Raw genomic sequence first — 9408 nt, 5'->3', positions numbered from 1 at the left:
CAGCACAGTTGGGCTCTGGTGAGGGGCCCCATTCTGCAGCACAGTTGGGCTCTGGTGAGGGGCCCCATTCTGCAGCACAGTTGGGCTCTGGTGAGGGGCCCCATTCTGATTTGCAGATGGCCATCCTCTTGCTGTATCCTCACATGGTGGAGAGCAGGGAGCGGTCTTGCACCTCTTCTTCTAAAGGCACCAAACCCTCATGAGGGCTCCACTCTCATGACTTAATCCCCTTCCAAAGGCCTCATCTCCAAATACCACCCCACTGGGAATTAGAGATCCAATATGTGAATTTTGGGGACACACATTCGGTCCACCGAATTGTAATAAAGCTGGTACTTTCGTCTTCTTCCGCTGGACTCCTGGGACTTTTTCCTCAACCAGTTCCGAACTTCCTCGCATACCAATAGCTAAGGTCTAGTGTTTGGGGTTGGGGTGGGGCTGATCCGGCTGTAGGGCCCAGGGAGAAGCAGATTGTTTCCTTGGTTCAGCCCTTAAACAGTTTTCACAAAACAAATCATTTCCTTTCTTTGAGGCCCTGCACCCAAGCCCACCCTGGCCCTCTTCTGGGGTTGGGGGAGGCCACTCCCTTCCCCGCAGGAGGTGTAACCCTCTCCTGTTTTGAGCCAGCTGCTGACAGACCCTTTTTTCCAACCTCTTCCATCTGAGAACTCAAGGGGGAGAACTTTGGGAATGGAGAGCAAGGAGAGAGGGCAGAAGTAGGCCAAATAGTCGCCTTCTGGGCAGTGCCCAGCCTCACACTTCTCAAACGCAAACTGACCCTTTTCAACCAAATGGATGCACAGGGATGCAAGTTTAAGTAGGAGGAAACCTCTCTCAGGGGGCCCCTTGGCTCCTCAGGCGAGTAGAACTCTTCAAGAGCCAACCGCAACAGCTGACCAGGCCATGTCTGAATACATAATACATACATACATACATACATACATACATACATACAACACATACATGCCAACTAAATGCAATAAAGATATATAGAATATATATGATAATATACAATAATACTATGTTTACACACATCTTAGGATTTAATGCTACAGACGGATACGTATACGTATACGTATATGCAGAACAAAGCAAGTGTATACACACACATTTGCTACATAGAACAGAACAACCTCCCCACCCCCAAGGCTTTAAGTTCAGTCAATAAACACAAGGAAGGCACTGTTTGCATACTTCAGCTGTCCTCAGGGTTAGCTCTCTGAGTCACGCCTCTCCTCCAACTCGGGATTTAAATCTGTTGGGAAGGCAGTATATGGAGGATGAGAAGTCAAGAACCGAGGCCTGCTTCTGACCCGCTCTCTGGCTGTGTGACCTGGAGAGACGCGCCCTCCTGCTTAGCTGCCTGAGTCTCACTGCAGTTGGTGGGGTAGAGGCTGTGCTGTATGGGCTTTCTAGCTCCTTCCGTGGGTGTATACTCTGAATGAACAGCCAATGACTTGTCAGCGGCCAGAGGAAGATGTGATGGGAGAGAGAAGGTGGTGAGCTTGGAAGAGACAGGTAAGAGGGCTGCCCTCACCCACCACAGAGTGGTATGGTATGCTACTGGGAAAGGGATGGAGATTCAGACATTTTGGCTGAATGCAGGCCTGTCTTATCAGTGGTTTCAAGAATGAAAGAATGAAAGATGACTATGGTCCATTCTTGCACCCTTTAAAAGAAAAGTGCAGGGCTGGGGCCTTCATTGGGTGACATAAGGAACACAGTGGTGGACCAGCCACGGACAATTCCACGTTGCTTGCCAACAGGCTCGCCTAAACTGCTGCCTGCAAGGCTCACCAGCCAGATGCTCCAGAACTTGATAAACTGGAAAATGCTATACCCATCTTTCTGTTTAAGTCATGAACTATTTTTCAGACACATTCCTTCGGGAAAGCTCCCATAGGATTCACGTTTGGTTCTCTCACCTGGCCTCTCCCACCGAAGGCATGATACATATTTATTGAATGTATTGGCACAAGTTATTTACAAAACCTTCGCTTGGATTGTAGTTAGGTAGGCATATTAGGGAACCTTTTGTGCTCGCTGCAACTCTGGGCTAGAAAGGCATGATTCAAGATGTTTCCTTTGGGTTTCTCAAGTATTTACCTGGGTTCCCTGTATTTTTTGTTTTCTAGTTCCTCCTCACTCAAGCACTTCTCCTCCCTTCCCCCTCCAAGCCCACCTACTCTGGAAGCCTCCAAGATCGGCCCGTCGGCGTTTGTCCTGAAACACACAGAAGGATTTCTGCGCTAGATACTGACTTTTTGGTATTTCCTGCTGGAGCTCTGTCTGGGTGGAGTTGCCGCTGAAGTGCCAGAGTTTTCCTGTTTGTGCAGTGGATTTTCAAAACCTTAAATAAACTCTGTTGTGATGTGTTCAGAATCGTAACAACTCAACAGCTGTTTATTGAGCACCTACTACGAGCCCGGCCCTGTTCCAGGGGCTGAGTGGATGGTGGTGACCTCAGAAGACACCCGGTTCAGCTGAGCTCTCAGTCAGGTCCAGGACACTGATTAGTAAACAGGCACTTGCCCTCCACGTGGTGAGGTCCGTGAAGGATAAAGTCCAGGGTGCTGGGATGAGAGGTGGGGGGTGAGGCAAATAGCAGGAGCAGCGAACCCAGGCTCAGGCCTGGCAGGGCTTGGGGTCGGGGGTGTGGATGTGCCAACAGAGAACCAAATCCCACTAAAACCAAACCCCCAAAACACGAGAAACTAAAGTTTGTAGAATCTGTTCTCATTTATCTGCAAGTCGATGACTCCCCTTCCTTTGCAAGGAAACTTTTCCAAGCCTTTTTTTTTTTTTTTTTTTTTCCTCCATAGCTTGAGTCTCCCAATTCCTTCTGCATCTGCTGCGAGCGACCCTAGAGGCACAAGTCTCCTGAAGTCAGAGGCACCTACAGACGGACGGAGACAGCCTGTGGGAGGGAAGGCCCGGGACTGGGTGAAACGTTGCATTTCCTGCTCGGAAGGAGCAGGGAGAGGTGGGGTCAGGCCGGGAAAGTGAAGGGCTCCCAAGCTTCCAACAATTCGGGTCTTTAGAGGGAATTTCATGATTTCATGTGAAGTGAATTTTAGGCCTGTCCAGCAGGCCCATCTCTCCTCAAACACCAGGGAGGCGACACAAAAGTATATTCCAGAGCGGCTGGAGGTAAGTGACTTGTGTATTTTCTCCTTTTTAGAGTTCTCTGGGTCATTGTTCCCCTCCATTTGTGCAAATAATAAAGACCAACTTCTTGCCAAAAGAAAAAAAAAAATTGGGTGTGGGATAGGAAACAAAACAAAGGTTTCTGTGTGTCTGGCCAGACAGAGTTCTCTGTGATTAGGCTTGGATCTACTTTTGATCTCTTGGTCAGGCAATAAAATGCCTATTTATTTAGTTTCAAAATAACTTTTTAAAGGTGTGATTTACACGCCATAAAACGCACCCGTTTTAAGTATACTGTTCTGCGAGTTCCGACAAATGTGTGTGTGGGCGCCACTTTCTCCACAACCAAGACCGGAACATGTGTGACCCCCCCGAAGTCCCCTTAGGGCTTCCTCTGGTTCCCCCAGCCCCAGCCAGGCAACCACCGAGCCAGTTTCTGTCACCAGAGATCAATTTGGCCTGTTTCAGAACTTCCACTAAATGGAATCCCACCGTGGTGCTCTGTTGTGTCTAGCTGTCTCCCCTGGGATCGGCATCAATTGAGATTGAGTCCTGTTGTTCATGTATTCTTGGTCCATTCCTTTATTTAAAATGCTGATTTTTTTTTTTTTTTTTTTAATTTTTTTTTTTTTTTTTTTTTTTTTTTTTATTTGACAGAGAGAGTGAGATCACAAGTAGGCAGAGAGGCAGGCAGAGAGAGAGAGAGGAGGAAGCAGGCTCCCCGCTGAGCAGAGAGCCCGATGCGGGACTCGATCCCAGGACCCTGAGATCATGACCTGAGCCGAAGGCAGCGGCTTAACCCACTGAGCCACCCAGGTGCCCTAAAATGCTGATTTTTAAAAAAAAAGATTTTATTTATTTAATTGACAGAGAGAGAGATCACAAGTAGGCAGAGAGAGGGAGAGAGAGAGAGAGAGAGGAGGAAGCAGGTTCGCTGCTGAGCAGAGAGCCCAATGTGGGGTCCGATCCCAGGACCCCGAGACCATGACCTGAGCTGAAGGCAGAGGCTCAACCCACTGAGCCACCCAGGCGCCCTAAAATGCTGATTTTTTAAGGAGCCAGCAGACGTTCGATTTTTACACTCAGGCAGAGGAGGAGATCGAGGTCCCTCCGTTCTACAAATTCTATCAACTCGCCCAGGAAGCACAGACCCAAGGACTGGGTCAGGTTGGTCGAATCCCATTTAAGCAGCAGCCGGACCCACGAATTTCCGAGGGGCCAGAGCCCAGGAGGACGGGGAGCGACGAGGCACTGACATGAGAGAGGACGACTGGGCTATTTGTCTGGTTCTAAGTTCAGCAAAATGGGACGAGCCGGGAAACAGAAAATATACTGCTGTATTTACATGCGCACCTGCTTCAGGACACCCGCTAGGAAGCGGCCGGTGGCAGAGTGGGGTCCTGCAGGGCTGGGGTGGGCAGAGATTACCAGGTAAGGGGAAGACCACGTCAGTTGTGTGGCTGATAAATGAGAACTACAAGGAGAGCTGGTCATTCCTGAGCACTCACTGGGCACCTGGCACTCTTCCTACACTCACTGCGTCCTGGGAGTCTCTGCCCGTGCCTGAGTCTCTGCCCATGTCCATCACATCCCTTATCGTATTCCTTTTTCTTTTAAAAGAATTTATTCGACAGAGAGAGAGGGGGAGGACAAGCAGGGGGAGCAGCAGAGGGAGAAGGAGAAGCAGACTCCCCGCTGAGCAGGGAGCCTGATGTGGGACTCGATTCCAAGACTTCAGATCATGACCTGAGCCGAAGGCAGACGCTTAACCGACCGAGCCACCAGGCGCCCCCTTACCATGTTCCTGTGCACTTATCACTGCGAGCCGTTTGCCCCGTGTGTTGGGGGACAGTCCTCGAGCTGCTGTAACTGATTTGCATCCCAGCCTGGACAGCGGACGTACCTGGCACTTATGGGTAACCAGACAGGGCAGGGGACAAGCACCCCAGACCCCCGTGTCACCTGCCTTATCTCCAGTTCTCTGGTTCATGGCATTTTGCTTGACTCAGCATTGCTTGGCCGCTTTCACTTCCCTGTCCCTTTTCCTCAACTTCTTTTATTTTACAGAGGGAGAGAGGGCAGCAGGGGCAGAGAGAGAGAGAGCAAAGAGAGAGTCACAAGCAGACTCCACTCCCAGCACGGAGGAGCCGGTCGTCACGGGGCTTGATCTCACAACCCTGAGGTCATGAACTGAGCCAATAGAGTGAAGGGTCCAGTGCTTACGGGACTGAGCCACCCCTGCGCCCTTACTCCTCACCTTCTGAAGCAGTAGCTCCTGGGCTCGCTTCCTGATAAATCACATTTACATGACTCCTCCTCTCGGGGTCTGCTTCTGGGGACCCCGGACTTAGACAAAGTAGTGTGGCCACAGTCGTTTTACAAATAAGAAACCTGAGACTCTTTCTCTTTCTCTCTCTCTCACTCTCTCTCTCTCTCTCTCTCTCACACACACACACACACACACACACACACACCCCTAGCTAGACTGTACTCATCCTTCAGACAGAAACCCAAACTTCACTTTCTTCGGCAGCTTTCCCGGACTCCGCACCCACGGGAAGTCCCCTGCTTATGCTCCCGCACGCCTCCTTTGTGGCACTGATTTCCAGTTCTCAGTCACAATGACCTGTTAGATCATCTCACCTACGACCATCTCCCTGCCAGACTGAGGGCTCCGGGAGGTCAGGAGGCTCTCACCTCTATCCCCAGCACCCCAGCAGAGTTTCTAGAACACCGTAATTGCTCAATAAATTTTTACCAAACAAATGATGTGAAGCTCCTTTAATTCTCTTGCAGGTGTTCACTGGTGGACCTCTTGGCCTCTGCATGGGCCAGAAATGCATAACGTATAACCCCCAGAGGTGACACGAGGCCTCCCGTCCAGCTCCGTACTTCTGGGTATTTAGGGCAAGGTGACATTGCTTTGCTCCGGGGGACCAAAATTCAGCATCAGCTGTGGAGCTGAATCCAGATATGAGCCTGGAAGGCTGGGTGAAATTTGAACGGATTATTCACAGGAAATTTGAGTATTATTTTAATGAAATCTGATGCCACCTAAGCACATATACATTGAGAACTACAGACACGTTCTTGGATCCCTGTCCTTCTCATCAAAAGCACACTTAGTCCTGAGTTCTCATTAGGAAGCTGAGAAGCATCCTGTTTCCTTCTATTCCAACAATGATGATTCCCAGCTATATAAAATTTACAAACTGCTTTGGAAGCATCTGTAGAGAAAGGTGCCATATGAATGTATGAGATTATTGAAATAAATGCTGATTTAGAGATTCCCCAGGTGGATAGTTAAAATATACCCAGGCTCACACATAACGCTCATACCCCATACTCAGGGTACTTTCCGCTCTGATCAGCAGGGATAAATTTTCCTACTTGACAGTTGACTGTAAATCAAAAGTGTGTTCTAATAGTCACCAGATTTCTGCTGCTGTGTGCTGCTGTTTTCGACAATCCTTCACCTCCCGGGACACAGGACACTTGGCACTTTCTCTCCACTGCACATGGAGAGAGGTGCTTAGCAGCAAAGCAAATATGAGTGGAGAATATAAATAAGTCAGGGTAGCCTTAGAAAAGTTGACCTCTGGATCCACCATTTTTTTCCCCAGTAGGTAACAGAATAAGAAATCAGGAGTTTCCCAGGTTTTTACCAATGCAAAAGAAAATACTTGTGTAACAGTATAAAAGCTGGAGAGTATCTGACCGTCAATAAATACTGAGTAAATAATTCTGAAGGTAAACACAAGTCCTTATTTCCATAAACCCTGATTACTGGGCTAAACTAACTGAACTTTCTCCTTCTGATTTTATCCCTCATAATCCTGCCCATCCATGTTTGCTTGGAGGAGCTCAAATAAACCAGACTGTTCCACACCCCAGTACCTTTGCACATGCTGCCCTTTGTGCCTGGACCAGAATGCTCCCTGTTAATCCAGGTGGGCTGGGGTCACTTTCGGATATTTTAATACCCAGTTACAGGATAACCTTTCATTTCCTTTATGAAGCTTTTCTTGACACATTCTCCCACTCTTAGAACTGCCACTTTATCCCGCGCAAATGCACTCATCTATTTAACACAAACATGGCTGGGCTCTCTTGGGAAGTCCTCTGCTCTCCCCCTGTACACTTTGAGGTCATAATCAATACTCCATTGCTACCCAGTTGCATCCTTGTGATCTCCCAAGCCTCTTCCCAAAGCATTTTGAGTCATGTATATTTTGCTGAAATGTTCACAAGGGAGGTCAGTGGAAGGCTTACACGGAACACCACGTGGGCAAACTTCGTAAAATCGCCACCATTCCCAAAGCCTCTTCTCTCATTAGCAGCAGGCTTCCTGCCTGCCTAGTTGTCACCCCAATCCCATTTAGCATTTCAGCCCTTTCAACCCTTCCCCGTTCATAAAGGAGAAAGACTCAAAATCCCTGAAGTTTCAGGGCCTTTCATCGAACAAGCCATCTCTTTGAGATTCCTCTTAAAAGGCCAGGGTAACAACATCAAATACATTTCTTCTCTTCCTGCTCAAGACTCGAGCTCCTTGAGGGTCGGAATCAAGCATACACACCTTGGTGTCTCCCATGCAAAATATTTAAAATATTTGTGAAACGTCAGGATAAGAGAATCTAGCCACAGAATAAAATCTCTGAAGTTCCACTGTGACCATGGCTTTCTTCTGCTCAAACACCTTCCGTACCTTCTCCACTCCTGCTCTGGCCAACTGCCCCTTCTTCCTGACTATGATGGCTATGATGGGCCGTCTCCGCTCAAGGCCACCATGCATAATGTTGCCTTCAGGTGTCCATTTGAGTCATCTCTCCAGGCCTGGAATAACCTGTGTCACTCAAGAGAGTGGCTGGTGGTCGGGTACCATAACCCCATGGAAGGCCACCGTGGATGCAATTGGTCTGGTCTTGTGGTCCATTCAACTCCTAACCCTTCTTCAAGGCTCAACGCCTCGCCGACCTCTGGAGAGGTCCCTGAGGGTTGCAGTCCAGACATAATTCACTCCCTTGAGTCCTCAGGTTATAAGCCTTGAATGCAGCCACTCTGACGCTCTTGAAATATCCGGACTTACCTTATCATGCAATTGCGGGGGATGAGGTTTTGAGGTCATTCTTCTTCCCAGAATGTGCTCGTGATTAGACCTATTGACTGAAATTTTCAGGCCTTTTGCCCATTTCCAGACTTGCGGTATGCCGGTGCTTCTCTTGCCCCTTGAATTGATGTGGTCATGTGTGTCCCTTTAATTTGCTTTGCCCAGTAAAAGGTAAGCAGAACAGACATGAGCCCCTTTGGAGAAGAGGCTTTCAGAGGGAGAAGCATGATGAGCAGGTGAGTGGTTGATCCCACCGTGTGTCCCCCTGACCCGGGGACTGGCAGCGTGAGAGTTGTCCGGGGGATCGTTCACCTGTCTGGAGTCTTGAGGAAAGGCCCAGGTGATTCACAGTGGGCACATGGTGTGAGCAAGCAGTCAGCTGTGGTTGTGTTATATCGGCTTGCTCCAGAGGTTATTTGAATAATTAATAATAACAACAACATTAATTAATAACAAAGTTACGCTTGCACAACCAGACCTATCCAGACAGACTGTAAGTTCCTTGCAGAGCCCAGGCAAAGCTGACCTCACTATCCCCCAGAGAACATAGCACAATGCCCCCAGGGCATCTGATAACTTTTGCTGAATGACTCTATAGACTGAGACATGGTGCGTAGAGGAGACTGAAGAGTAGGACTTGGGTGTCAGGACTTCAGCCAGAGGCTTTGGCCTTAGGAAATCCTAAAGGAGTATATCAGATGATTCTAGCAGTATTCTAATAAGATTCTCACACGCGAGGAGGCAGGAGAGCGTAAGGCTAGGAACCTGGGCTCTCACGCTGGACTGGCCTGGGATGAAGGGCAACGTTCTGCCAGGCACTGGGCCGCATGACCTCTGGGCCCATTAGTGCAGTTGTTTGAATTGGAAATGACATCACGACTTGCTGTATAGGATTACTGCGGGGATTAAATGAGAGAATGTATGTAAAGCTTCTGGCACATAATGAATGGCAACCACCGTCATTCTCTTGGGCTGTCCTCCCATCAAATGTGTGTGGGTTGTACGAAATCTTGCTTAATTCTCTGGGAACGACTTCCTTCGTTTACTCCCTCTGAGATCTTGGTCACTTGCCTAGTCCTTGAATTTATTTAGCTTGGTCTACCTCAGATCCCTGGGGTTTTGCTTTTACTGCCCCATGCACACTCTGGCATTCT

The 9408-nt window shown here is 48.7% G+C and overlaps 1 long non-coding RNA gene across 1 annotated transcript; it reads left to right on the top strand.

Moving 5' to 3' along the window:
• Positions 1 to 2939: 2939 nt before the first annotated feature.
• LOC132025179 (uncharacterized) lies at positions 2940 to 7623 on the top strand. Its single transcript, XR_009406452.1, has 3 exons — positions 2940 to 3150; positions 4768 to 5063; positions 5944 to 7623. It is a non-coding gene; the product is annotated as an uncharacterized LOC132025179 (long non-coding RNA).
• The last annotated feature ends 1785 nt before the right edge of the window (positions 7624 to 9408 follow it).

This window comes from Mustela nigripes, chromosome 9 (assembly GCF_022355385.1).
Source record: "Mustela nigripes isolate SB6536 chromosome 9, MUSNIG.SB6536, whole genome shotgun sequence".
NCBI lineage: Eukaryota > Metazoa > Chordata > Mammalia > Carnivora > Mustelidae > Mustela > Mustela nigripes.
The sequence above is the reverse complement of the archived record's forward strand: the minus strand, read 5'-3'. Positions and strand labels throughout refer to the sequence as shown.